At 39.4% G+C, this 27,396-nt stretch overlaps 1 long non-coding RNA gene across 1 annotated transcript in view; it reads left to right on the top strand.

Annotated features, from left to right (window-relative positions):
- LOC142061043 (uncharacterized) overlaps window positions 1–27,396 on the top strand; it is a 102,951-nt gene that overhangs the window by 3,006 nt on the left and 72,549 nt on the right. The window lies entirely within an intron of this gene.

Here is a 27,396-nt window from a genome sequence, read left to right as displayed (position 1 = left end):
CGTCTTCCACTTCCAGCCATGTCATGTAAACAGTACAAGTCTGGAAACTTAATTTCTAATTTTTCTTTCAAGCTGTGAGTTTTACCAGTAGCCACTGTGTTTTGCTTTTGTTGGTTACATTGCCTTCAGAACTGCCTTTGTTGTTTCATACAAAGCAACAACACTGAATTATGCTAATGTTGCTTTTGCAAGCCTCATTTATTGCTTCTCAAGTTCTTCATAACGTTTGTTATGGAGCTTCCTGGCAAATAGATTTAATGACTTTACCAGGAAGCTGTCACATCCTCTCCACCTTCCCAGCAGTCCCTTGTTCTTGGGAACAGCTGTAGCAGGTAGACTATTTCCATCAGTCTGTTTGAAGTTTAGCAGTTACATGCTGTGGAATACAGGATCTTAGAACGGTGACTTTAATTTATAGGCTTGGCTACTGAGTTTTTATAACAATATTTGCTTTAAGGGGGGAGAAAAACCACATGAGTTTGGAGAAATGAGAAGGTTGCTTTACCAAATGATAAAAATCAACCTGACTCCCTGACCAGCTGAGCTGTTCAGCACTTCTGGAGCAACAAGCAGCAGCTTCCTTGGATTGTGAGACTGCTGTGAAACGCAAATGGAATCACTGGGGATGAGCAGCAATTCCCTGGCTCTGTGTCCTTCCTTGAAGGCACAGGCTTGCATTAAGAGTAGGGAACACTTGTGAAACTTGTGCTGCCTCAGGATGAGCTCCAGGAAGGATTGCACCAAGGAGTAGGTGTGCTGTTGCCACTTGTGCCTCTGTAGGACATCTGGTTTACCAGGGTGGTGTAAGAGGTTACAGGGAAGCTGTTAAATTTTAGTCCTAGAGTCCCAGGGATGAACATGAGCATGCTGTTGGCATGCCAGATGCAGCTGCCATCTAGTCTGCTAGACTAGATCAGATGCTATCCTCAAAATTGAGGTTAAAGTGTTATCACCTAACTTCATGTAGCAATCTCAGTTCATTGTAGTTGTTCAGAGCAGCAGTTCTAGTTGGGGTTGTTCACGTGACAATAAATTTGGCAATGAAAAAATCAATTCTGAAATATCTCATAGCATCTAATGTGCTATACCTTTATTGTTTCCCTTCACTACAATCTGATTAGTGCACAAACCCTGAATGAGGCTGCTATTACATTGGTTTTTTTGTTCTTTCCGACAGAAGTTCTGCTTCCTGCCTTCTGTTGAGAAGTATATAGTAATTTCCATAGGAATGTGTTTCCTGATTCTTCCTTAAAATCCAGTATCCTTACTGACGTAGGCATGCAGGTAATATGAAAGTCTTCCCATCATGATAGTGCTTATGTGACAAATGTTACTTGGCTCTATTATTATAATAAAAAGCTAGTTAACTTCTGTGAACCAGGTGCTCACTGATGATGGTATCAGTCAGACCCCCTCAATTTGTTGTAGTCTGCTGCAAAGACCTTAAAGTGGGTGCTGTAGCTGCAGGTGATGAGGAAGGTTTCTTGCTCACATTAAGGGAAGCAAAATCTACAAATCCCACTGGTCAGACTATCTGTGCCTTGCATTTTTTCTCCTAAGATATCTGAGTTTTTGCAGTGCATGTCACTGCTTGGAGAAGGCTTGAGTTGGAATGCCTTTCTGCTGTTTTATATACCATGTAAATTTTCTTTTTGAAATATGGCACACCGTATTGCTTACTAGATTCTTCAAGGGCAGACTTCTTGATCCCATTGTGAGAAGGCGGCTTTTATGTGCAGTGCTGGCAAGTAAGGTGAAAATAAGACAATCTTCTTGGTGTTCTTTTGTAAGGGGAGAGAATATTCAACTAACAGCTTGTTCACTAATTGCATGTATTAATTTCTCAGAAGTTGCTGTCTACTGCAGCATACTCATTGCTTTCACAAGTAGTATAGTTTTTTAATATTAAAATAATTCTATTCATTTACCAGAAGAAATAAAAAGAGGAAATAAATGGTTTAACTGTCTTTTGTCACATGCAAAATCCTTCATTTGTTAAAAGAACCATGCAGAGAGGAAGCATTTTATCTTAATCTCACTGAGTTCTGTTAAGCAGCAAAGAACCACTACTTTTGTGGCGCAGAAGTCCACAGATCTGGCTCTGTGGTGGCTATCTCCCATGGAGATCTTGCTCAAGGTTGGAAAAGCTCACACACTGAGTCAGTAGGACCCAATTATTACCTCTTTTCCCCCACCATACCAATGTGTGTGTGCATGTGCACACCATTGCAGCTGCAGTCACTAGTCATACACATGCTCCTAGCTGAGAGGAGTGCTGGAGCTTTTTAATTTAGAGAGCTCTGTTACTTGTGTGGATTATGTTTTGTGTTTAAAAAATTATCAGCTTTCACTGTCATGTATGACTAGAACATATGGCTGTTACTGCATTTACAAACAAGGTATTTTCAGCAGTAACGGTTGCTTTAGCAAGTATTCAAACATTCACGAAATGCCCCAAACAAATTTTTTTTGCCAGGCTAAATACAAACAATGTAGGCATAGCCAGTTATTCATAAGTAGTCCAGTTCCTTTTCCACTTCACACAGTCATTTAGCAGTACAGGCTTGAGTGGTTCCATAAAATGAATTGTAGGGCATGCTGGATGCTTTTTTGGAGGAGGCTTGCAACAAAGAGGCATATGGTCTTTGTGGAGTACCCTTCCAGCAGCCACCATTCTCCTGCTCTTCCCCTTGCTGGAGTTTTGTAAATCTGCCAGCAGGACCTCATCCTGTGTGTGCACTATTTGCTAACCTGGATTTGTATAATCCTTGTTGGAGCTAAACTGCCTTTTTAGAGTTTTGAGGGGTGTTTTCGGTCAAACTTTGGTTTGGTTTTTTTTTTGTGTGGTTTTCCTGGCATAACAAGGCCACTCTGGTTATGTCAAATACCTTTTTTTTTAAAAAAAACCAACTTTTTTTTTTATTTCACTTCAGGTGAATAGGATTCTGCTACATGTGCTAGATGTCAGGTGAAACATTGCTAGATATATTTTAACATCTTTAAGCATGTAAAAAGTGAACAAAAATAAATTAATAATCAAAGTAGACCAAAAATAAGAAGGTTTGTTTGTATCTCCTGTATACAGTAGAAAATAATTTAGAATACCGTATGTAACTTGGTGGCAAGCAATGCTTCTCTTTGTCTCTAACAGCTCTCAAAAATTGCATGGAGTTCAGCAATATTGCTGTTACCAAAACCTCCATGGTTTTGGGCATAGGATGGTGTCTGTCAAAGAATGGCTGTTCAGTTGAGTTTATTATTCGGAAGATCACAGATTAGAGAGTGCCTTGTGAATTATGGTAATGGACTATGATTTGGGGCATTTGGCTTGTTTCTGTTGCAGTCTTCTAACAGCACCTAAAATGAAACAGTTAACTTTTCTTTCAAGCTTTTTACAAGCATTTGCAGTAGTTTTGGGTATGAATAAGCCTCAGGAAGATTTTCCCAGCCTTAAGGCAGTCATCCATGCTTCTAGCTACCTATCTGTGTCTTTTTTGTGCATTGAGATGCTTTAGCTTTGAATTTTTTATTTGTCTCTATTTGCTGGCTAATGGAAAACGTGTCTGTCCTCCTTTGAAACTGGTAGGAAAGATATTTTGAAAGATTATTGGAATTAAAGTGATTAAGCATTTTGCAATTAAGGTGCATGCTAAAATTTGACATTGCACTTCTCTAAGCGTTACTCCCATTTTGTAGGCTAGTGTGCATGTAGGTTGCTTGTTAAATTACTTCTGAGCAATCTTAAGGTGGAAGCGATGTGTAGGTTATGGCTGATGTGTGTTACAGCCTATCAAAGGTGTGCAGTGCAAGCTGATCTTGAGATCTTCATTGTATTGCTAATTCCAAAATTTGCAGGATTTTGTGGGCTTGCTGCTTTGGATGTTCTTGCTTGGTATTCTGACAAAGGCTTTACAAATAAATACAGAAATGCACTGCTGAATACAACTTTCTGGGCTGTGTTTGCTGGTGTTGTGTTTAAGGCAAGCTAGCAGAAGTTGAAACCTCTGGGTCCCTAGCAGTGGTGGTCATTCAGCCTTTGGGAGCTGGGTAGCAAAGCTCAGGCTGCCTTGATCAGGGTCTATATATTAGTGATGTAGTACGACATTGGTTTGGCTGTCCAGAACATGCAGGCCCACTGTGAAGAGGAGCAACGAAGGACAATACAGGCTTCCATTGGAAGGTTTGTCTTTTGTTGTTGCTGCTTCAGAGGAGGGTGGTTTGCAAGTGTCTGAATTGAGCCTTATGTTTGAAATTACTCATCTTGTAAGGAAAGCTTGAGGAATCACACTGCACAGTGAAAATGGGCTGCACTGTGGCAGAGTGACAACCAAAGGAACTCCTAAAGATAATTTATTAAGTAATATAGCAGTTAGCATGCTCTCCTTTTTTTGTGTAAGGGAATGTAGCTGTGAAGGAGCCTAAGCACTGTTTCCATAGGTTTTACTCATCCTCGTGTGCTTTATTCGTCCTTAGGAGCAGTGAATGGCTGCTAGTCTTTAGGTTGCTGTCTTGTATGGTGAGTGCAGAGTCATTTGTACAGTTCTGTCTTAAGTTGAGCTTGGCTCTGTATCACATTCCAGATAACTGGACTTGTAATTCAGAGCTGTTTCACAATTTACATTATCCGTTTGTATTCTGCAGCTCAGTAACTGAAGTGATAGACAATACAACATTAGCACCTAAACTGAAGTATAATGTTTCTTATGCAAAGATCAAGGGAGAGCATTTGAAATTAAATATGGCTAGTTTTTATTGCATGAAACTGTTTTTTTATTGCGTAGTTTTCTTAGTTTCTATAACACTTTATCAGTGTCTTTTCAATAAAAATTGTAAAGCTGAGTTAGTTCGGGTCTTACAGTGTATCTTAAGTTGGTTAGACAGAAGGTAGATTCAAGCATGTCCTGTTTATTTCTTTTATGCATCCTGTAATAGAGGCTGTACAGTATTGTTTTCAGTCTTACCTTTTTAAGCTTTCATAAAAGGACCTAAAGTTGTAATAATTTTAAAGGACACGTATGGTAGATGAACTTTTCAAGTGAGAGGAAGATAGCTTTTACTGTAATTCTCTTGATAATCCTTAATAATGGAGTAACACATAAAAGGCTTTTAGCTAAATGGGCAAACCTTCCTTAAAGTTACAAAACATTTCTTTAGAAGAACATTTGCTAAGTCTTACTTAAACTCTAGTATTTCTACTTTATATTGGGTGTCTACTTTGAGGTTGACTTAGTTTTTGATATTTTACCTTTCTTCATCCTCTTTGCTTAAGCTTTTACGTCATGTTTTTTATCTGTACTTCTGGTCTTCTCTCATCTCTGATTGTTTTATGTTTTCAGGAGTCTAGAAGTTTTAGAATATTTCTTTAAGATCAGCTTTGTTCTCACCACTATCTGTCCATACACTTTTTTCTTAGTTTTAAAGAATTACTGGTTTCAAGGTAGAACTACTTTTGTAGCATTTTCTTCTTGCTAATTAGTGTGAAGAAATTTATTAAGTCTTTCTGTCCTTAACACTTCAGATCATGGCCGTGTGACAAATGGATAAAGAACAAAGGCTGGATTAAAAAAAAAAAGTACCCCTGAACACCAAATAATACCATCCTCTATAAATACAGCCTTCTAAAATGAAAATTGACTTCCTGAAGAGAATCTTGAACATTGTGTTTTATTTTCAGTTATCCTTCAGGGAAAAAAAAACAAACCAACATTTAATTTGACTCTACGATGTTATGATAACATGCCACTAAATTTCTAAATCTAAGCAGGGAAAGGTTACATCAGTTTTGGAGGGGATACCTGTACTAGATTTGAGATGTCATGGGTTTTGTTCTTAAAATGTTACTTTTCATTGTGCTGTTTGTAACTCCTTTTGGGTATAACCAAGGATGTTGGCTGTTAGAACTCTTGATATGCCTTTCTACATGAAGGGACTTGTGTGCTGCTGACATGAATGGCAAGAAAGGCTATTGGGCTAAGGTGGCTTAAGTCACTTTATACATTAATACAGTTGAGTCATACAGCTGTGTGACCCCTCATACAGGGTGTCCTTCATCCATGACAGAAGCAGCTGAGCTTCAGCTATAAAGTAAACAGCCCCAATATCCTGATGGCCTTATTGGAGTGCGAAGTAGAGAGGGCAGGTGTTATATAGCTAGCTTACTTAAGTGGTGGTTAAAAAGCTGTGAGATTTACCTAGTAGTAAACATAACTAGAAATGCAAAAGTAATGATTTATATTTTTCCTTAACTAGTGAAACTATAGGCTGATTGTCTCTAATAAAGGTGCTCATTTAATACTAGGCAAAACTGAAAGCTTAATCTCTTTCCTTTTATGGAAAAGTGTTAGTTTCTTAAAATTTGGGAGCTGCACTATTAAATGCTACTGACTACTGCTTATGCCAGTTTTCTAGAAATTAAAAGTTCCTCCTGGGAATAGTCCCAGGGAATGTCAAGTATCAAGTTTTATATCAATATTGTAGTAAAGTCTTACACCCAGATAATTCTCCCCAAAACAGGAAGCCCTTTCTTTGCATTCCTCACTTGAGGAATGCAAAGGGCTAATGCCATGTGGTTTTCTTCTGAAGATCTTTCCAGGTTCTGTTTCCAGCTCTGGCTGACATGGCCAGCACTGGGCTTTCTGCTGCCAGCCGCTGACCTAGGCTTCTGGGATGGACATTTCTGTTCAAATCCTGAGTTCCTATGCAGCCAGAGGGGGTGCCCAAGAGGTGCTAGACCTCCAACTTAAAGCAATAGCTATATACTCAAGGTTGCACTTTAAAGTGACCCTGGAAAGAGTCACACCTAAGGTATCATATAAATGCTTTCTGTATGCAACATTATGAAATAAATGCTGATTTTCTGTATCATCCGATCCATCTGAATGGAACCACAATACAATTAATTTCATTTTACTTACTCTGCATGTGATTAAGCAGTAAGTGTAAATCCACATCTGGAAGGATTTTTTTTTTTTCTTTAATTCCTTCTGCCCCTTTGGAGAGGCCATTGAGCCCAACAGAAATTATTCTGTGTACAAAGAGAAATTTTGTCTCAGCACAGATTCTATAAGCCGTGCATAATAGAAGACCCTTTTAACAGAGCAGTTCACCTTGAAAGGACACCTAAATCCTGTTAATGGATGCTAACTGATGCTTTCTGTTTAAAAAAAAAAAAAAAAAGAGCTGGAATTGGAGATAACCAGAAGTTCTACGGTGAATGCTGTTAGAAACCTTTTCAGGAGCTGTCCAGAACTGGGTGCAAGTGCTGTGTATTTTTCTCTTATGTCAGATGTATCAAATCTTTCATCAAAAAGCCTTGCTGAGCAATATAATTAACTAAACTAGTCTGTGAAATATGAGTGAAAATCTTAGCAAACTGTCTTCAGCCCTTCCAGCTCACCCACACTGGCCAGTCTGGCTTTACTCCAAGAACAGCTACAATTCGTAGACTTTAAGAAGTATTAAACACATTGATCACGTTAACCAAGAGAATAAAAGTGCAGAGAAGGCAGTCAATAGGGTTCTTTGGGACTATAATTTTGTAGTAGTAGAGAAATTTAATCTCAGTTATCAGTTTATGACCTCTGCCCAACTGTTCTACAATTTTCCATATGCTTTGTTTGAATGCCACCCATCAGAAGCTGCCCAAGGCAATGATGTCCTTTGCCTTTGACTTTTTCCTTTCCTCTCTCTGTCTGATCCATTTGCAGCAGCTGTTAGTCAGGGTACACTGACCATAGCAAGGAGCAGAGAACTGTTCCTTCCGCAGTTGGCAGACTTAATGAATCACAAAAATACAGCTGAAACTGCTTGCTAAAAGTCCCCACCCTCAGCAAGCCCTGCTGATCAGCACTATATATTTGTTAAGGGAAAGTTTCCCTTCATGTCAGGTGTGACTATATATGAGGTTGCTCCCTAACTCAATCTCCTGGTTGAGATCAGAAACATACATCACTAACAGATGAGGATGAGGGACTGAGTCTGTTGGTTATGCTTCTAAGTCTAGTTATGTCAGGTAAGTAACCTTCGATAAGGAATAATGACCACAGCTGATCACACCAACACTTTCACCTGGTTTCAGCATTACTAAGGACACAGAAATATATATATTATATATATACACACATACACTTTTAAAAAATAAGTTACAACTTCAGACCAAAGGTGCTGTCTGTTCTAGTAGTTAGCGCGCAATAGTAGATGCTTAGTGGAGACAAAGGCAGTATATATCTCCTTTTGTTTACCCTTCCCACAGTTTACATTTTATGGATTATGGTATATTACATCTAGTTAACATCTGAAAACCTACAGAATTTTAACTAGTTCCAATGTGTACGTCACCAAAGAAAAGAGGACAGCAGAAGGTGCTGTTTCAAGTTCTGTAATTTTTCAGGTCAGTGATTACTTCTGAGGAGATTGAATTGTCTCTGTGTACAGTTCTTACCCAATTTAACCAGATTAACAGTACTAAATCTGCAGTCTCTTTTAGATAACTTCATGATCCTCTGCAATGGCTTCTTTTTTATTTTTTAAACATAGTTTCAGCACACTGGTAAATAGCAGTGATTGTCCTTGAAAGTGCTGTCATAACTACCCACCCAATTCTGTTGTATATGTAGGGGCTGTAAATCATCTTGAGGTTAAGATATGGTTTTCATTCCTTTTATGCAGGTTTTGTGAAAGTGTTTTTGGAGGAATTGAGAAACTACGTTGGTCACTGCCTGGCTGTCTCACTCACTTGATATTTTAACAGGGAGGCAGTCTCTTTTTTCTGTGTGTGTTGGTGTTCAACGCGTTAAGCCCTGAGCATCACTTTTGCTGTGTGCTAAGGTGATGCAAAGAAAACACAGTAACAGTTGTAAGTTTACAAGGCAACTGTGATTCTGCTATACCTTTGAGGATAGATTGTAAAAGGCTAAATATCTGTCTCTGAATTAAAAGTACAGGACATACCTGTTTTACTCCGTCCAGCTGGGATATTCTGTGAGTTTAGTGCCCGCAGCAACAAAACCTGCAGAAAGTCACAGATGAAGCCAGAATGAACACTAACCTGTTGAAAGAAATCTACAGAATCAATATTGCTGGTGGCAGTTTGTAAAGTGTAGGGTGCATGTATCTATATCCTAGCTTTACGAAATAATCAGTCTATTGACAGCAACTTCAGACTTGCTCTGTATTCAAGGCAGTCATGATTGTGCCTGAGATACAGTGTCTGGTATTTGGATGAATATGGGTGGGAATATATTGATCAGGACTTTTCACTTACTTTCATAAGAAGGGTAAAGGAAGCATTTTTTTAATCTGTTGAACACTTGCCATGAGATACATTGTTAGACAAAATATGCTGTACTCTTTGATTCCAATATGATGTCTCAAGACTACCAAATAAAACAATTTATTTTAAAAAAAGACACATCTGGCTCTAAATACAAATAAATATGTATATTTTCAGGGTTAGCTTTCGTATGTTGACTACTGGATTCAAGGTTCTACTTAGATTTATACAGTTTAAAAATTTCTACAATGTTCAGAATTACTTTAGAAGTGACTGTATTACTTGAGTGACTCTTTTCCCCCTGTAACTAACTTTTAAAAAAGTTTATTTTCAAATGGGTCCAATAAGGTTAAAGATAGTTTTATTTCTTTTATTATTTCTTTATGTAGTAAAAAATCCCTGTAAGATTTGTCACAGATGTTCCTTTTGCTTTTGTGTTAGAATTTGAGGGGATCTGGAGAAGAGTGTGAAAGCTGGAAAATTAAAGAATTGGTGCCAGCATGAGCATAACAAAAATAAAGACTGAGTATGCCCAAGGGAATAAGTTATTTAAAAATCTGAGTTTTGTTGATTTCTTTGATTCACATCTGTGCATAAAATATCTAAGCATATCTTTGGGTATTATTTGTTATACATTTGAATGCATATCACCTGTAAATCAAGCAGGAAAACCAGGGAAGAATAGGCTTAACATACCTAAAATTTTTTCAGGTATAAGTCTAATAGATAACGGGACTAAAAAACTGTCAGGCCTTCTTTATAGGCATCCTAGAGCATTGAAAATGTCCCTGTGGTCTTTTTCCAGAGTTCATTCAATACTCTTGTATAAACTTCCATGTTTCTCAGGTAATTGTATACCTCTAAATGAGGAATGTTCAGACCCCATTTTCTGTACAGTCTGTATGGACTGTATATTAGTTTGTAATAACTAAGAACAGCTTTTTCAGATCAAGCTAAAAGTTACAAATGAAAAGGAAACTAAGTGAAACTAATTAACATAAGTTTTCATAGGAAATGTGGCATTCTGATTTATGGGTTACAGTCAGGTCTGTGGGTACCTGAGTACTAAAAATACCAATTGTTTGGCTCAATGTTGAGTACCAAGAGTAACAACAAAAAAAGGGGTAACCCTCCCTTTTTTCCCCTCTCTTTTTTTTTTTTGCAATTTATTGTATTTTATATTCCAAATAACTTCTCTTGTTGGAATTTATGTAGAAGAGTCCTAAAAATAAGAAAGAGCCAGGAAGTGCAGTAAGAGAAGCAGCATTTAACCAGAGAAATGGTGCTTGGAATCGCTTTAGTTCACCAAGCATCACCTGCTTGTTGGGTATTTGAATAACAGGACCAAGAAAGAGGAGGTTAGAACACACTCAGAGCCCTTACCATCCTTCAAAAAGCACGAACATAGAGAGGAGTTGGCAGTCTGAGGATCTCACAATTGATGACCTGGTTGTGGAGGATGCCTGAACATGCAGCGCTGCAAGGTCCAAGATCTAGTGTATGCCCAGCTCCTTGCAGCATTCTTCCTTTTCAACCTGTTATTGTCCCAGATATTTCACACCTTTTCTTTATAAATTTTGATTCACCTCCCCTCAGTGAAGACAGAGTTAAGTCCTACTCTAAATTGTTCTGAATAGATTTTTGAAGACTTATGATTTTTGAGATAGCTGGAATAGTTCTTCTGACTTCTCCAGAGCTACTGTTTGTTCTCTGTGGTGCTTCTCTAAGTCCCTCATGCTTAAGAGAAGATCTCTACTGATGGCTTTTTTTTTTTAATGACAGAAGTTGGTAAGTACAGTATATGTATGCCCTTTAATTTTTTTTATTGCCTGATTATAAATCTAGACTGAATGGTGAACGAAGCACTTCAGAATTTTGTATGGCTTTACAAATTAAAATTGAAATTTTTTTAAAGGCATGGAGAATGCAGTGATGGACATCAGTTCTGTGTTTGAAAAGAGTTTACATCTGTAGTAAATTTAAATGATGAGTTAAATGGTTTTTAAATGATAGCATTGTGAGGGCATATCCTTTACATAATTACTTTAAATGGTTTTTATAGCTCTAGGATTTATGTTGGTAATCACATTGCTACCTGACAGTCTGCATGCTATAATCCTGCCTTCTTAATGGCTTTCACCTTGTTGAAGGGGGCATTCATTTGATCTCTTTTTTAATTTGTACACATAACTTCAGTAAAGAACAGTGCTGTAGTAACTCTGAAGTAGTTTGAATGATGTGCTATCATCTATAAGCAATGGGTATTTTCTTGAAACAACATACTGACCTTCAGTTTTTATTCACAAAGTAGTAGTTTGAATAAGATGCTAAGCAATACTTGGGCTAGATTTCACAATATATGATTTTTAGATGTAGTGATAGTTCCTTAAAGAGGGGGGATAGGATATCATTTCCTGATATGAAAGTATAGTAATTGATTAAAGGGTGCTGGATGGACACAACTATCTTTTTGCTTTGTGCTTATTAAAATCCTTGCATAATAAGTAAATATGTGAATGCTGTTTGTGTTGTATGGATGAAAATGATGTAGCTCAGTCTTTGAAAGTGTTGTAGGGCCCTAGAAAATTCTGCAGCCAACCTGGATCACCATCTCTGCAGGTTGTCTTATTCCAAGGAACACGCAACCACTTGGCTTTGGCTTATATAAAGCTGGTTTTATTTTTGCATGGTCACCTGGGTGAGCCCCATGCCCAGAAGTGCAGATTGCTCTTCACCTAGCCTGACTGCAGGATATGGTTATTGGACTCCAGGGATCGATGCTGGGAGAGGTGCAGAGCATCATTCTGGCTTTGCTGGGTTTTTTCCCTTAGCAGTGGGCAGGCAATGCTGCTTTTCATAGCTGAGTGACAGTCTTGTTAGCAAGTCTTAAAGGAGCTACAAAAGTGAGCTCTTCTAGGTAATAGCTTTGAAAAGCAGTTCAGACAACAGGCTTTATACACCATTTCAAACTTTGCTTTTTTTCCTCCCTAAACCAAGAGAGAGGTGAAAGGCAGTACATTTTAAGAATCAGAGAAACCTTTTAATTTTTAGGATAGCTCCCGCACAAAGTTTGAAATAGCAAGATGGCATCTCAGAGGTGACCTCTGGCAAACTGAGCTGGTTGGTGGCTAGTTACCTTGGAGTAGGGTGCCAGATCAGCATGTATATCCATACCTCTGGCACCTCACTTAGCAGCTTGGTGCATTACTGAATCAGCATGATCACCGAATCATGACTGAATCAGTGTGACATATGGCAGCACCACCTTTCACACTCCTGGAAGGTATTTGAATTTTCCAGAAATTTGTATATTTATCTGCTCTGAAACAAATATACTTTAACATCTATCTCAGCTATTTCAAAAGGCTTCTTTTTAGGTACCCAGCTACATTACTTATATATCGTGCTTGCTACTGTAAATTATTATTTCTGTACAATTAATCATGATGTGTTTTGTGCTGTACAGGGCGTGGCTCTTCTATTACTTTTATATTGGGTCTTTGTCCCATGCTTGTTGGGCTAATCTGTATGTTTACGATTATATGCAAGAGTCTGTCACTAGTGGCATATTTAAAAAGATGGGGGGCGAATGGACTGAATATCCTCTAATCAACCCTGGTCAGTAATTTAAATATTTTCCATTAAGGTGAGCTGATTCTGGGCAAATTTGCTCTACTTTTCTTCTTTCCAAGCAGCCCTGCTGTTAGGTTTGGCAAGTCCTATACTGTAAAGTTGGCACCCTGGAAAAATAAAGACAAAAACCACAAGAAGAAGTTCAAAAGAAATAGAGACTAAGAATGAAGTTTTCAAGCTACGTTCCAAGGCAAGGACTTTTCATCTTTATACCTTTGAATTGTGAATCAAGGCAGTAAAAGTTACTACTAGGTTAAAGTTTAAATGGCATAGAAAAGGTAGAAAAAAGATTAAACATATTCTGTCTGGACAGTGGAACAAAGACTTTGAATCCTTATCTATGCACCTGTCTGTTGAGTATCTAAGTTCTAGGAGTCCCACAGAGGACATGCAATGAGCGCTCTTATTGTTCGTATTAAGAACTGAAGTAATTGAAAGGAAAAGTAAGGTAAGGAGAATCAGAAATCAGATGTGACTGCCTGTATGGTTAAAAAATAATTTAAAGGGAAAGTGACTATCAAGCAGTTCATATTATGGAAATCTGACTATTGAAGATAGAATAAAAAAATATCTATTATTCTTTGAAAGAGTTTTTCCTCTCGAAGTCAGACTTAAATATCATTTGAAAACCAGTAATTTTCACAAAGTGCCTTACTGGCCACTTGTAAAGGAGCAATTCAAATGCATGTTTTTTGATTCTTTGAATTTATGTCTGATGGCTGGATCTTAGCCATGGGGAATTTTTATTTTGTTTTTATTTTTCCTGTAGAGATGTCTGTTTTGTAGCTGCTTTTGAATTTTGAAAATTATACAGGTCTAAGTAAAATGTCAGAATGACACGCTCCGTTTACTTTGGCTTCCTGTTCAATATAGACTTCTAATTGAAAATTGTTGTGAAAACTTTATGTAGCTAAGAGTGTAATAATTACAATAATAATTTTAATGTTTTATAATCTGAGTTATTAAATTATGGTATCTCCCCAAATCTGGGGTTTGGGTTTTTTTGAGCTGTCCTTTCAGTTCATTAAAATGATAACTCTGCAGTGTATTATATGGAAGGTAGGTTACTAGCTTATATGTGGTAAAGAAATACATAAAATTTTCCTAAATAGATAAAGACTGAAATCAGATTTGTTTTAAAATGTAGTTCATGCAGAACTTCTCAATTCTAGATCAGCACTGTAGCTTCCCTTTCATTACATTGTTGGATATGTGAGGAGAAGGATAGGTAATAATTTCTTTCTGGTGCAAAAAAAATAACTTATCAAAGAGAGAGATAAATGCTTTTAAAAATAGATTATAATGCATAGATTTTATTTAATACAGATATTCTGTGCTCAGCAGAAGCTTAGCAACTTGTAAAATTGCCTATTGTCATGGCACTCGCTATGATTTATGAGATATCCAGGAATATATTGTCTAGGATTGATATGAAGTATTACAGATTTTATCATTATCAGATGGTAGATTTTATTTGTGTTAAATATCTCCAATGTTTGCATCCAACTTTCACATGTCTATCACAAAGGTATTTCCTTTTTAATTTGAGACCCTGGAACTTACCCCCTCCAAAGCTGAATTCTGGCTTTACCATCCACATTTCTTACTGAGGTTCCCACATTGCATCCAAAGGAATCTGAAATATTGCTTCTCTGGGACCAGTGAATCCAGCAGATGTTTTCTGCAGCTTTAGGATAGGTTTCTTTTAAAATCAGACATGCTTTATTTATTAGTCAGAAGAAGTCTTTACTGTCTATGCTGACATTGGCATGTCTGACCCAAAGCACAATCTGTCCATGCAGTGGTGGCACATTTCTTACTCCAGCAAGCTGATGCTTCAGTTTGCTTCACACTTTGGGCAAGCTATTCTCATGTAGTTGTTTCCCTTGACTTCCTGTACATGACCAGTAGTGTCTTACCATTAGTTTTCAGGTTTATCTTCAAGTAACTGTATTAATCAATCATTCTTTACACTTCCACATAATGATCTGATGTGGACAGCAAACACCCAATTTGCAGAGAAGAAATTAACCCGAATACTCTTAACTATACAAAATACAGAAGTGTGCACATAATTTGATTTTTGTGTATAGCCTTTCAAAGTAATTTGTTCTCCACACATCTCATCTTTGAAAAAGTTGCTGAGCAGGATCATTCCTCCAGTGATCAAGGATGGCCTAGTGTTGTGGTATAGCTGACAACTCTGCCCCACCCAGCTGCTCACTCACTCCCCCTCTGGCAGGATGGGGGAGAGAATCAGAAGAGTAAAGCTCCTGGGTTGAGATAAGAACAGTTTAATAATTAAAATAAAACAACAACAGCAACAATAAAGCAATGGAATGGAAAATAATCAGAGGTGAAACCCAGGGGCAGGGGGAAATGAGCCACCAAAACAAGGCACACATGACGCAGACACTCACCACCCGCCAACCCGATGCTGCCATTCCCCGAGCCACAACCACCCCTGCGTGCCAACTGCCCCCATTAATATACTGGTCATGATGTCACATGGTATGGAATGAACACCCCGTTGGCCAGTTGGGGTCAGCTGTCTTGGCTGTGGCCCCGCCCCCCCAGCCTCTTGCAGCAGAGCATGGGAAGCTGGAAAGGTCCCTGACTACTACAGGCACTACAGTGATGAGAATTCACTCTTTCTCAACCAAAACCAGCACACCTAGTTACCTCTTCTTAGAATAAAGCCTTCTTATGTGTTTAGGACTTTAAAGACAAATCATTACTGATGACCTGATTGTGTCAGAAATGTTGTATGCTGCAGGTATACTGGATGTGTTGCACATATTCAGATCACCTGGACAAAAATGTATCTGAGCAAGTCTGGTGTTTCCTGGGCTGTATGTATCATGTGGATATCTGGAAATCTTAGCTGAATCTACAATACAGGATGACTTTGCTTTTCTGTCTGAAAAAACTTACACATGAGAAATTCCAGATACATGACAGCCTGTTTTATGAGGTCGACACTCTTCTGACAATCTCCTTTCCCAGCCAAGAAATTAGCCTTTAATTTTAGACCTCTGTGCAAAACTGAATAGGTAAACAGAATATACTCTTTCAAAACAAGCACATAATGTTTCTGTTTGGTGTGCTTTGATGCTTACTGGATAGCATCCCATGTGTGGGTTGTTCCCATGGGGTTGTTTAGGATTTTTTTTCTTTGAGTGTAAACTACAGCTCAATGTGATAGACATTGGCACTGGTACCAGTGTTTCAGTGTCATCACCCCAATATAAAGCTTGTATGTCCATGCTCTACAGATTGTTAGTGGATTGCAGCTCAACATCAGTGAGTTGACAGTTCACGTGGCATTACAAATTCTTCCAGATCACCTGTGAGCACACAGCAAGTTACCATCTCATAAGGGGTAGGATCATGTGCAATGAGCCTTTTGCTTGGTATCCCAGATTGCATTTCATCTTACCTGCTCACTTACACTGTGTGCTATAAGGTGCCAATCCCCTTGCATAATGGTAGGCAGCTTAGTTAAGATGTCTCCTTTTGAGAAAACCATCATACTCATTCATCCTGCTCTGCCAGAACCCTCATTAGACTGAGAAATATGTTCAAAAGCCACATCCTCTTTCTTACAGTTGCCTCTGTTTGGTTAGTGGAGCTGTGCTGGTGTTGAGCTGTTGGAGGCTGGTTTGTTTGGGGTTATGGTGGTTTGCAGGTAGCTAAGGAAACACCTGGGGCCCCAGTGTGGTAATACCATGAGAACATCAAGGGTGATTAATGATCTGGAAGCGTTAATAGTAAGAAGAGGATAAGAATAAACTGATGCAAAGAGCTGTGGGCTATCTAACAGATGCACAGGCTGAAGATTACAGTTTACATGATCCTTGTGAGGTTTCCCTCTGAAAAACTCTTTGAACTATATTGATCCACTGGAGTGATTTGATGCCAGTGCAGTGCTTTGCATCATGCTTCTGAGTGAATTTTATGTTGTGCTGAATATCCTAAAATGTGCATGAAAAGCTTTTTAGAATGAATTTATGTCCGAATTACTCTCTTAAAGTAATTTAAGAGTATGTGTTTGTGTAACTTAATGCATAAACCTGCATCACTGTAAATGGTTGTAATGTAGAAAAAGGCTTCAGTACAGAGATTGCAGTACTCTGTTAGGTTAAATGTTTATTTGTAATCATAACGCTAAAACTTCTTGGAAGACATATATCATGATTACAGAGAAATCAAACAAAAATGTATTTTTCATACAGTGTTTCTAATTAATGCATATGTGCCTGTGACAGAAAAGTGGTTTTTAATTAAAAACAAGCTTCAGAGGAAGTAAACCTGTTGTTTGAAAATTAGCAATATGAAAGAATCACTTCATTTGTTCTGTGTAAGTATTAATTTTCTTTTGAAGAGGGCTTTTTCAGATCAAAATATCTTATATAAAATATCTGTTTGTCTCAAGGTTTCAACAAGAGGCTGTTTATATTATAAACACAATGCTGCTGAATTGATGATATTAATTGTTAATGCATATCGCATACACAGTGTGTAGAAACTAAAGATTAAAAAGTCTGAATAGATATTTTACGCAGCCAGTTGAAATTTCTTTTCTGTTGTACATCCTACATGCTATTGTCCTGTAATCTTGCCAGATTTTAGAAGATGAGCATAAGCATCTGGGATGTCCCATAGGATAAATGTCCTGTGCAAAGCATTTAGATGATGCTCAAGACAAAATTGTATGGTACTCTGCTTATAAACAGCACCAAGAATAGTGTTAGGAGCCAGTGTGTAGCTGGAGTGCTGACTTTGGATGATATGTGAATCTGAACTCTTTAACATGTGTGTTAACTATAAATTTGAGGCTGCTTCACGTACAGAAGAGGTGTTACACCTCATCACAGGCCTGGCTTGTTAGTCAGCTTGGGAAATTACATTCGTATTGTAATTCCCCATGAAATTCAGCTGGGATAAAATATTAATCTCTTCTTGCCCTAAACAGTTCATATTACTAAAAAGCTGCTGTGTTTCAGCTCCTAAGGACTTGCATTGCATTAGGTTATTAGATTATTATTTTGCATGCTATTCAGTATTTTCAGATGAAAGCATTTGTTTGCATTGTCTGAAACGATGAACTCTACAGTCTTTTCAAACCTGAGACTTTGTGTTGGGTTACACAGGAAGGGGTGCATATTTTAAACAGATGTGGATGATATGTTGGCCAGAAGGAGATAAGAGAAGGTTACGCTCATTTGTGGAATATAATATGCCACCTCCTGCTTTAAGAAAGAGTGTGTATGCCTTGTCTTTTTAGCCTGAGTTTCTTTCACAAAGTAAATTGGAGCTAGCAGATTAGGTTGTTGTCCTCTAGTGACTGTAATATGTCTCCTGAGCAGAGTAGTTTTGCCCTATGTACCGTAATGAACATAGTGTAATTAACCATTGGAACATTTTGCCCCAGTAGGTTCTCTGTCACTTGAAGTCTTGATTTAAACACTGTAATTTTCTTGAGACACGTTCCAATGCATCTAAGATCTAGAGAGCTCAACACAGGTGTTACTGAGTGAAAGTCTATGTCCTTTTTCATCTAAGACCTCGGGGCGAATGGCCAAAATGCTTTTTTAGCTTTAAAAAACACATGTATGGCTATATCAAGACATCATCCCATGTGCTAAACTGTTGCACGTGGATATAAAGTCACTGATATGCTTTTTCTTACAGGGTGTTTCAAAACAAACTACGGGATTCTTTGCAAATTAATGATCAGAGGCTTCCATCAGGCCATACCTCATCAGTTGTTTTCCAGGACTCCCATTTCCAGTGGACTCCTTGCTAAAAGGAGAAATAATCTCTGCCTCTTTCATAAAGATGAGCTTTTCCGCAGATTAAAGAGATGCCTCACTTGCATCTCTATAGCATAACTTAGACTTGGTAAAAGACATTCCATTATTTATTAGTCTTCACTTGTCATCTTGGCAAGATCTGCATTTTTGTGACTTAGCAAGCTATTTCCTGATCCTGAAGCATATTGCCATTCTAGAGGCACAGCATGTAGGATCAGCTTGATACATGGTCAGATTTGTCATCTTTTAAAATCTTCTCCTTTTACATGTGCAGGGTACTCCAGGGTGACATACTCTGTGTAGCTGCATCATCAAAACAGAGCAGGTACCAGTGATGGCTTCTTCTAAAGATACCACTATGGGCAGAGTTACTGACACAACATACGGTCTTGTTCCAGAGTTGTAGAGAAGTAGCTGCAGGTTTCAGTTTTCACCAGAATACATTTATCACTGAAACTGGCCTTCTATTTGTATCACCAATTAACATCATATCTATGTACAAAATTCACTCCATAATACATCGTTAGAATTTAGTACTCTGGAAAATAACTGATGACAGAAGCATACCTGAACGGATTTATTTAGGTTAAACTGTGCCATGGGAGTGGTTGGAAATTATGGTTTATTTGAAAGCGAAGAAAATTATATCTTAGGGAAGGAAGATTTGCAATACATTAATCAGTTGCATGTATAAAGTAGAGGTTTGTAATTTGTGGGAGGGAACCCTGTATAAAATAGGGTTGTAGTTTTTTGTTGTGGGTTTTTTAGCATCCATTTTAGGGCACAACAAAATTTGAGATCGCTGAACTTTTCCTTTTGTGATGCAAGTGAAGAATACTGTACTCTGCCCTATTATTGTGCTTGAACTGGAATTGATGCCACCGTGGAAGTGCTGTGGTTCTTTTTTGCATTCAGTGCCTGTGCAGTTCTGAAGCAGCCTGCAGGCTCTCTATTGTAGTTAACCTCGCACAACGCTTGGGGCCCATTTTTGAATGGCTTATGCATTAGAGAGACATTTCCCTTATTTTTCTAAGTGTTTACAGTGTTGTTCCATGAGGCTATTTCTAAATTTTGTTTGTTTAGTTTAGTACTACTTTTTAAAGAAAACACTTTCAACCTAGTAGTTGATACCTATGTTTAGCGCTTGCGTCCAATCAGAGCACATAGTATGTGTGTGCCTATGTGTAGTTCACAAAATAAATTATATAATATATTGTCATGTCTGTCTGCTGTTTTCTGGAATTGGACTAAGGCTTACAACTTCAAAGGTGAGGCTAGGCTTCTCTTTTGTGTTCAGAGAGGGCGACTAAACTATTGTGGCTTGCGTTGTGGTGGAAGACTTGTGAGGCTCGTCCTTTGTTTTAATCTATAAGTGCCTCAGGAGTCATCCATAAAGGATATCCCAGCAGGGGAGTTGAGGTCTTGTGGACAGTTGGTGGAGGGGGCAGAGTAAAAATTCTGGAAAAATCTGCACATCTCCTTTCAGGATTTCTACTTTTGTTCCCTTTAGCTAAAATAAGTCTTTGAAAATGGTGCTGTGGAAGTGGGTAAATGAAAGAGAACTACATAGGGCTAAGGAATGGTGATGCTCTTTTGGGAGTTCAAGGCATTTTTACAGTTGGAGAGAGAGAGAGGAGAGCTCAGTATTTGATAAAATCTACTGGAGCCCTCTAATTTGTTGGAAATAAAAAAGGAAAAATGGAAAAAAAATTTAGGTTATTCCCTTGTTTAATTTGCTAGACTGGCACTAATTCTGCAGTTCACTTACTGTACTAGTTAATTTCAGTATCCACCCTGCATTCTTGATTTCAACAGGGGAGAAGGTGAATGCTGAGGGCAAAAGGGTACTGGATTTGAGGGGGTTTGAGTAGAGCTTCGCAGCAAACTGTGCATACCATCTTCACAGCTCTACCTGAATACAACTTGAGGTTTTTGTTTTTAATGAGGTTTTTAATTGTGAAATTGTTTTGCCACTTTAGTGAAGTTTCAAGGAAATAATTTTTCTGACAAATTTTATAAAAGTAGACAGAGATCCTCAAGCAGAAAAGCCAAACTTGCAGGCACTAACGCAACTAATATAGAAAGTATTTTCTGACAGGTTCTAATTTCAATGTTACTGCATGCTGCAAGCTTACCTAAATTTACAGCAGGGCAGAAAGCAGGTGCTGTAGAGATACTGTCAAACTGTAGCCCCTGTTTTTCATTCATGCACTGTTCCCTTTGCAAGATGAAATACAGTTTTGCTTAAAAATCTTTCCCTTACTCTATAACCGGGTTTTTAAGGAGGAATCACAAACCAACTCCCATTTCTGGTGTTGACTTACTTTTAAAGGCATTGATTAAGTTTCCCCAAACAGTTCCGAGTCACATTTCCTGTTAAAATATCATTGGAAGCTTGTGCTTCTGAAAGGCTGTCAGGATGAGGCCCCTAAAAATGCACCGTGTATGTCTCCATGCAAGCAAACAAAGCGCAGGGGAGTGTTTCAGTATTTTGAATAGTCTTTTCAGTAAGAACTAGTTCAGTTAAGTACCTTAGCTCTCTTCCATGGGAACATGTGTTTTATACAATAGAATTCCTTCTTACAGTTGTCTCTTTCAGAGAGGTTCATTTTATATTTGTCCATGGTATCACCAACTGCAGTGCTCATTGAATGGTCAAGAAGGAAAAGTGCCTGTTCTAAGCAGATGACAGTCTAAGGACGGACAGCTAGACAGATAATAGAAATGAGAATGTGTAACAAATGCAGAAGAAAGTGTTTGCTGGTGTGAGGGGGAGGAGAGACACTTCAGCATGGTGAAGTCGTATTTTAATCACTCTGAGGAGTAACAACAGGTTGCATTATGGCAGGTCTTTTATTAATGCTGGTGGGTTTGATTTTGTTGTTGTTGTGGTTTTTTTTTATGTGACTGCCATAAAATGTATTTATATGTTTGTGCATAAGAAGCTGCATACTTTCCATATAATATGTTGGTTGTCCTTTCATACTGAAAGAAGGTGGGTTTATTTCGAAGCTCTAAATCTCATGCCAGTATAAAACCTGCCCAAATGGCATTTATACTAGTGACTTGCTTGACAAGGGTTCTTTGTGAAGGTGCAAATGTGCAGCAGTCTCCCTGCTGCACAGTTAAACTTTCTGTGCATAAATCATTTTAGTAGATTGGGCCAGTGGAGGATTGCTTATAGTGCATTGTGTGTGATTTAACATTGTGCTATATACAATGCTGGAACTTAACTCTAAATCCCCCAAATGGTGTAACATGTATCAAAGATTGAGTCCAGACCATGTTTTAGCACCTAGAAGGCTGGCAGTATCAATGCTGAAGTGCTTATGACTCCTTAAGCAATTAAAAAAAATCTTCTGTTTCTCATAAAAACTTTTTGCAATATTGACATTTTAAATTGGGTGAACTGCTGACCTGGGACCAGACCTGCACTGCTATTAGATTTAGACCTGCTTTCCTGGGGAAGGGATGGGCTGGTGTGTGTGTTTCTCCTTTCATTCAGCCTGCTTCCTGTAAAAGTGATTGTAGACTTGTAGTAAACCTGTTTATAAAGGACATGTCCTACATGTACAGCAAACAGGAGCAACAAGAAAATGTCAATGAAGATTTTGTTAAATTAAAATTCAGCAAAATGATGTACTTGAAATTGAGTAATTCAGATTTTATTTTTTAAAACTCAACAGATTCATTCAAATGAGAGTTGGCAATTTAAGAATATAAATATTTTAAGGAATCAGGCTGGAACTACATAACTTCTGTAAGATTAAAAAGATTTTGTGTTCTTAACTGAAACCAGTACTGAAGCTGATCAAAGATTTCATGTTTTCTGTCCTCTCAGCATGTGTGAGGTGATTTTTCTGAGAGGTACAAGAAAAGATGAATTTTAGTTATCTGGGCCATCAGACTTTATAAATCATTAATAACAAGAAGTGGAATCTCTGCTTTCAGTTTGTCATCTGAGTCTACATAAGAATTAGATTAAAATGTTAAAAATGCAACTTTTTGGGCTGTGGCTGATGTAAATTTTTGTAGTTACTCATGTTTTAAAATTTGCTGTGGGATTTATAGAAGTTGTAAATGGTTTCTAAGAGGCTTATAAACAAATTTTAAATATTTTCAACTAGTGATACTGCTGAGCTGGCTGCATGCAAGGACATCTGATTTTGCCACTTTTCTTCCTGACGAGTGGTGACCTGCCAGTAGAAGTGGGTCCTGCTGGCAAGGTATAGTGGCATTGAGCAGGATGTTTTAGTAGCGCTGCTGGGGAATCCTAACAGGAGGCAGCGGTGCTTCATGTGCCATGCAGCATCTTTTGGGGCAAGGTGCTCCGTAGATGATGGGCTCCATACTTGCTAGTATGCCATTGCTAATGAGTGTCTCCACAATATAGCAATAGGGGTTAGACAGGAATGGTCTGGTACCATGTAGTGCTATTTCTTGGCATTGTTTTTTACTTTCCTGGTTTTTTTACAAGAATGGACTTCTCTTATTATTTGCCTAAGTTTCATCATAACTGACTTCCTGCTTTTGAAAATAGTAAGCACAGGTAATTATTTTAAGTGTTCCTTTTTTAAATTTATCAAAATAAAATGCTTTAAATCCTTCAGTCTTTCAGCCAGGTGGAAAATGTCGCACATTTTTATTCAAACTAAGCTGTTTAATACTCTAAGGATGGTATGGAGAAATGTAGAACTTCAGAATTGAGGTTAAGCTGCATATACTTAGTAAGAGTCCCTCTTTAAAAGGGCACTTCTAAGAATCAAGCACAATGATTCAGCAAAACCTCTATGTTCTGTGTCTATGTATGTGAAAAATCAGGTTTGATTCCTGGATTTTTGTAATACATATGAAATAATATGTAAAAGGTGTTTTCAGCAATTCTTTTATATTGGTGATATTTCCAGTGATCTTACACATTTTATGAAACTGTTCTTTGGAATATCAGGTTTTTATAGCTTGTGGCACATGCTGTATGAGGTATGTTGCAGGAGGAGGGAAGAAATCTTCAACCTAATTGTCGCAGTTTAGCTGGCAACTCAGCCCCACACAGTTGCTCGCTCACTACCCCACCAGTGGGATGGGGGAAGAGAATCAGAAGGGTAACGCTCGTGGGTTGGGATAAGAACAGTTTAATAATTAAAATTAAAAGAAACCACAACAAAAATGCAATGTAAAGGAGAACGAGAGGTGTGAAACCCGGGGGGGGGTGGGAGTGAAACACCAAAACAAACCACACATGACACAGCCATTCACCACCCAACACCACACCTCCCTGAGCTGCAAATGCCTCCCTTAATATCCTGGTCATGGTGTCACATGGTATGGAATGAACATGCCATTGGCCAGTCGGGGTCAGCTGCCCCAGCCATGGCCCTGCCCCTCCCAGCCCCCTGTCAACGCGGCAGAGGGCGAGAAGCTGGAAAGGTCCCTGACCACCACAGTGGTATTAACCCCTTCTCAGCCAAAACCAGCACATTCTCCACCCCTTATTCCATACCATTTACACCATGCCCAGGTCCCATACCATCCAAGACAACCTTACCAACCACCACCCCTCCCCTTCCCATCCTTTAACATAATACACAGACATCATTCCCTTAGTTCATGGACCTTCCCTGTAAAATGTCCATTAAAATGTCCATTGAGTTCACCCAGTCCATAACTCTGGGCTCCATCTGTTGTACCAGTCTTTCCGGGTGGGAGAGATGGTGTGTGTGGTGTTGGGTTGCTGCATACCGAGTCAGTCATCGTTCCATCACTGCTGCACTTGGCTTGTTTCACAGTTTATCTTCCATGGATTGGGAGGCTTGTACTCTGATATCATTGATACAACACAGAGATGACACACAATATTATATAGCAGTTCACATTGTGCCGTTCAGTTCATTGACTGTTTTTGCCCAAAATCCAATCTCCTTGAGGCACACATCGGATTTCTCCATCCTCCCGCATCACCCACCAAGTACACCCAGGTCCTCGCGCAAAAGTAGTCCCACGAATGGGTTTGCCTTTGCCTGAGGCAGGAAGAACTGAGACTGTTTTGCCCAGCATACTTTCTGCGTGCACTACAGGGACTCTATCCCCTCCCACAGTATGTAGGATTTCTGACTGGGCAGGGCCAGCTTAATTGGCAGATTAACCACGTGGCTTTTGCTAAATGTGTATCCCAGTGCTTGAATGTTCCACCCCCATTGCTCTCAGTGTAGTTTTTACTAGTCCATTGTATCTTTCGATTTTCCCAGAGGTTGGTGTGTTATAGGGGATGTGATACCCCCACTCAATACTGTCCTCTTTGGCCCAGCTGTCTATGAGGTTATATCAGAAATGAGTCCTGTTGTCTGACTCAATTCTCTCTGGGGTGCCAGGAGCAACTGTGCTTCAGTACCAACCACTTCTGAGGCATCTTGAACCCCTTCATATGCTGCCAATATCTCTTTTTCTGTTGGAGTATAGCAGGCTTTGGACCCTCTGTACCCCCAACTCCAAAACCCTAGGGGTCGACCTCGGGTCTCCCCTGGTGCTTTCTGCCAGAGACTCCAGGTAGGGCCATTCTCCCCGGCTGTATTGTAGAGCACATTTTTTACATCTTGTCCTTCCTGGACTGGCCCAAGAGCTACTGCATGAACTATTTCTCGTTTAATCTGTTCAAAGGCTTGTGGTTGCTCAGGGCCCCATTAGAAATCATTCTTCTTCTGGGTCACTTGGTAGAGAGGGCTTACGATCAGACTGTAATTTGGAATATGCATTCTCCAAAAACCCACAACGCCCAAGAAAGCTTGTGTTTCCTTTTTGCTAGTTGGTGGAGACATGGCTGCTATTTTGTTGATCACATCCATTGGAATCTGATGACGACCATCTTGCCATTTGATTCCTAAGAACTGGATTTCTCGTGCAGGTCCCTTCACCTTGCTTTGTTTTATGGTAAAACCAGCTTTCAGAAGGATTTGGACTATTTTCTCTCCTTTCTCAAAAACTTCTTCCACTGAGTTACCCCACATGATGATGTCATCAGTGTATTGAAGGTGTTCTGGAGCTTCTCCCTGTTCCAGTACAGTCGGAATCAGTCCATGGCAAATGGTAGGACTGTGTTTCCACCCCTGGGGCAGTCAATTCCAGGTGTACTGGACACCCCTCCATGTGAAAGCAAACTGTGGCCTGCACTCTGCTGCCAGAGGGATTGAGAAGAATGCATTAGCGATATCAATTGTGGCATACCACTTGGCTGCCTTTGCCTCCAGTTCATATTGATGTTCTAGCATGTCCAGCATGGCAGCACTCAGTGGTGGAGTGACTTCATTCAGGCCACGACAGTCTACTGTTAGTCTCCACTCTCCATTAGACTTCCACACTGGCCCCATGGGACTGTTAAAGGGTGAGTGGGTCTTACTGATGACTCCTTGGCTCTTTAGTCGGTGAATGAGTTCATGGATGGGGATCAGAGAGTCTCTGTTGGTGTGATATTGCCGCCGGTGCACTGTTGTGGTGTCAATTGGCACCTGATGTTCTTTGACCTTCAGCAACCCCACCACAGAAGGGTCCTTTGAGAGACCGGTCAAGGTAGACAGCTGTTCAGTTTCCTCCATCTCCAAGGCAGCTACACCAAAATCCCACGTGTACCCTTTTGGGTCCTTGAACTACCATCTCCTGAGGTAGTCTATGCCAAGGATGCACGGAGCCTCTGGGCCAGTCACGATGGGGTGCTTCTGCCACTCATTGCCAGTTAGGCTCACTTCGGTCTCCAATACAGTTAGCTCTTGGGATCCCCCTGTCACTCCAGCAATGCTGATGGGTTCTGCCCCTATATAGTTTGATGGCATTAAGGTGCACTGTGCGCCAGTGTCCACTAAAGCTTTATACTCCTGTGGGTCAGACATGCCAGGCTATCGGATCCACACAGTCCAGTAACCCCGGTTATCCCTTTCCTCCACCCGGCTGGAGGCAGGGCCCCTCTAGTCCTGATCATGGCAGTCACAGCTAACTTCCTGTAAATGTGAATCAGGAGTCCCTCTATTACACTTAGAAATAAAATCTGCGCTTCTACTCCTCTGTCTGGGGACTTGCTCACTGGAAATTGGAGCAGCAGCTTTCCTGGAAGAACCTCCCTGAGTGACTGTTCTTCCTTGCAGTTCATGTACTCGTGCCTGTAGGGTCGAGGTAGGCTTGCCATCCCACCTCATCATGTCCTCTCCATGGTCACGCAGGTAGAACCATAGTGTGGCCGGTGGTGTGTATCCCCTCCTTTGAGCCAAAGGATGCTTATTCCTAACAGCTGAGACACTACTCTGTCGAGGTGGGGTGTAGGATAGATCTTCTTTGAGTTGCTGGACCTCTTGGGATAGTTTCTCCACAGCAGAGACGAGAGAGGAAGAGATATTTGTGTCGTAATCCCGGAGTCTATCAATCACCTCTGCCACCGTTGGTGTCTCGTCATCTTTCCAGGACATCACTGCCAATGAGTTTGCATGCGAAGATGGTGCGCTCCGTACAAACTTCCACCACATGGGTGGTGTGCACTCAGCTTCATCTGGATCTTTGGATGACCGTTGATCGTCCAGGTCACCATAAGTCACCTCAAGCACAGCTAATTCCCTTAGACGCTGGATGCCTTTCTCCATAGTTGTCCATTTTCCTGGGCAATATGTAACATCATCTTTAAAGGGATACCTTTCCTTC

Source organism: Phalacrocorax aristotelis, chromosome 8 (genome assembly GCF_949628215.1).
Source record: "Phalacrocorax aristotelis chromosome 8, bGulAri2.1, whole genome shotgun sequence".
Classification (NCBI taxonomy): domain Eukaryota; kingdom Metazoa; phylum Chordata; class Aves; order Suliformes; family Phalacrocoracidae; genus Phalacrocorax; species Phalacrocorax aristotelis.
Note: the sequence above shows the minus strand (reverse complement) of the source record. Positions and strands in the feature narration are given on the sequence as shown.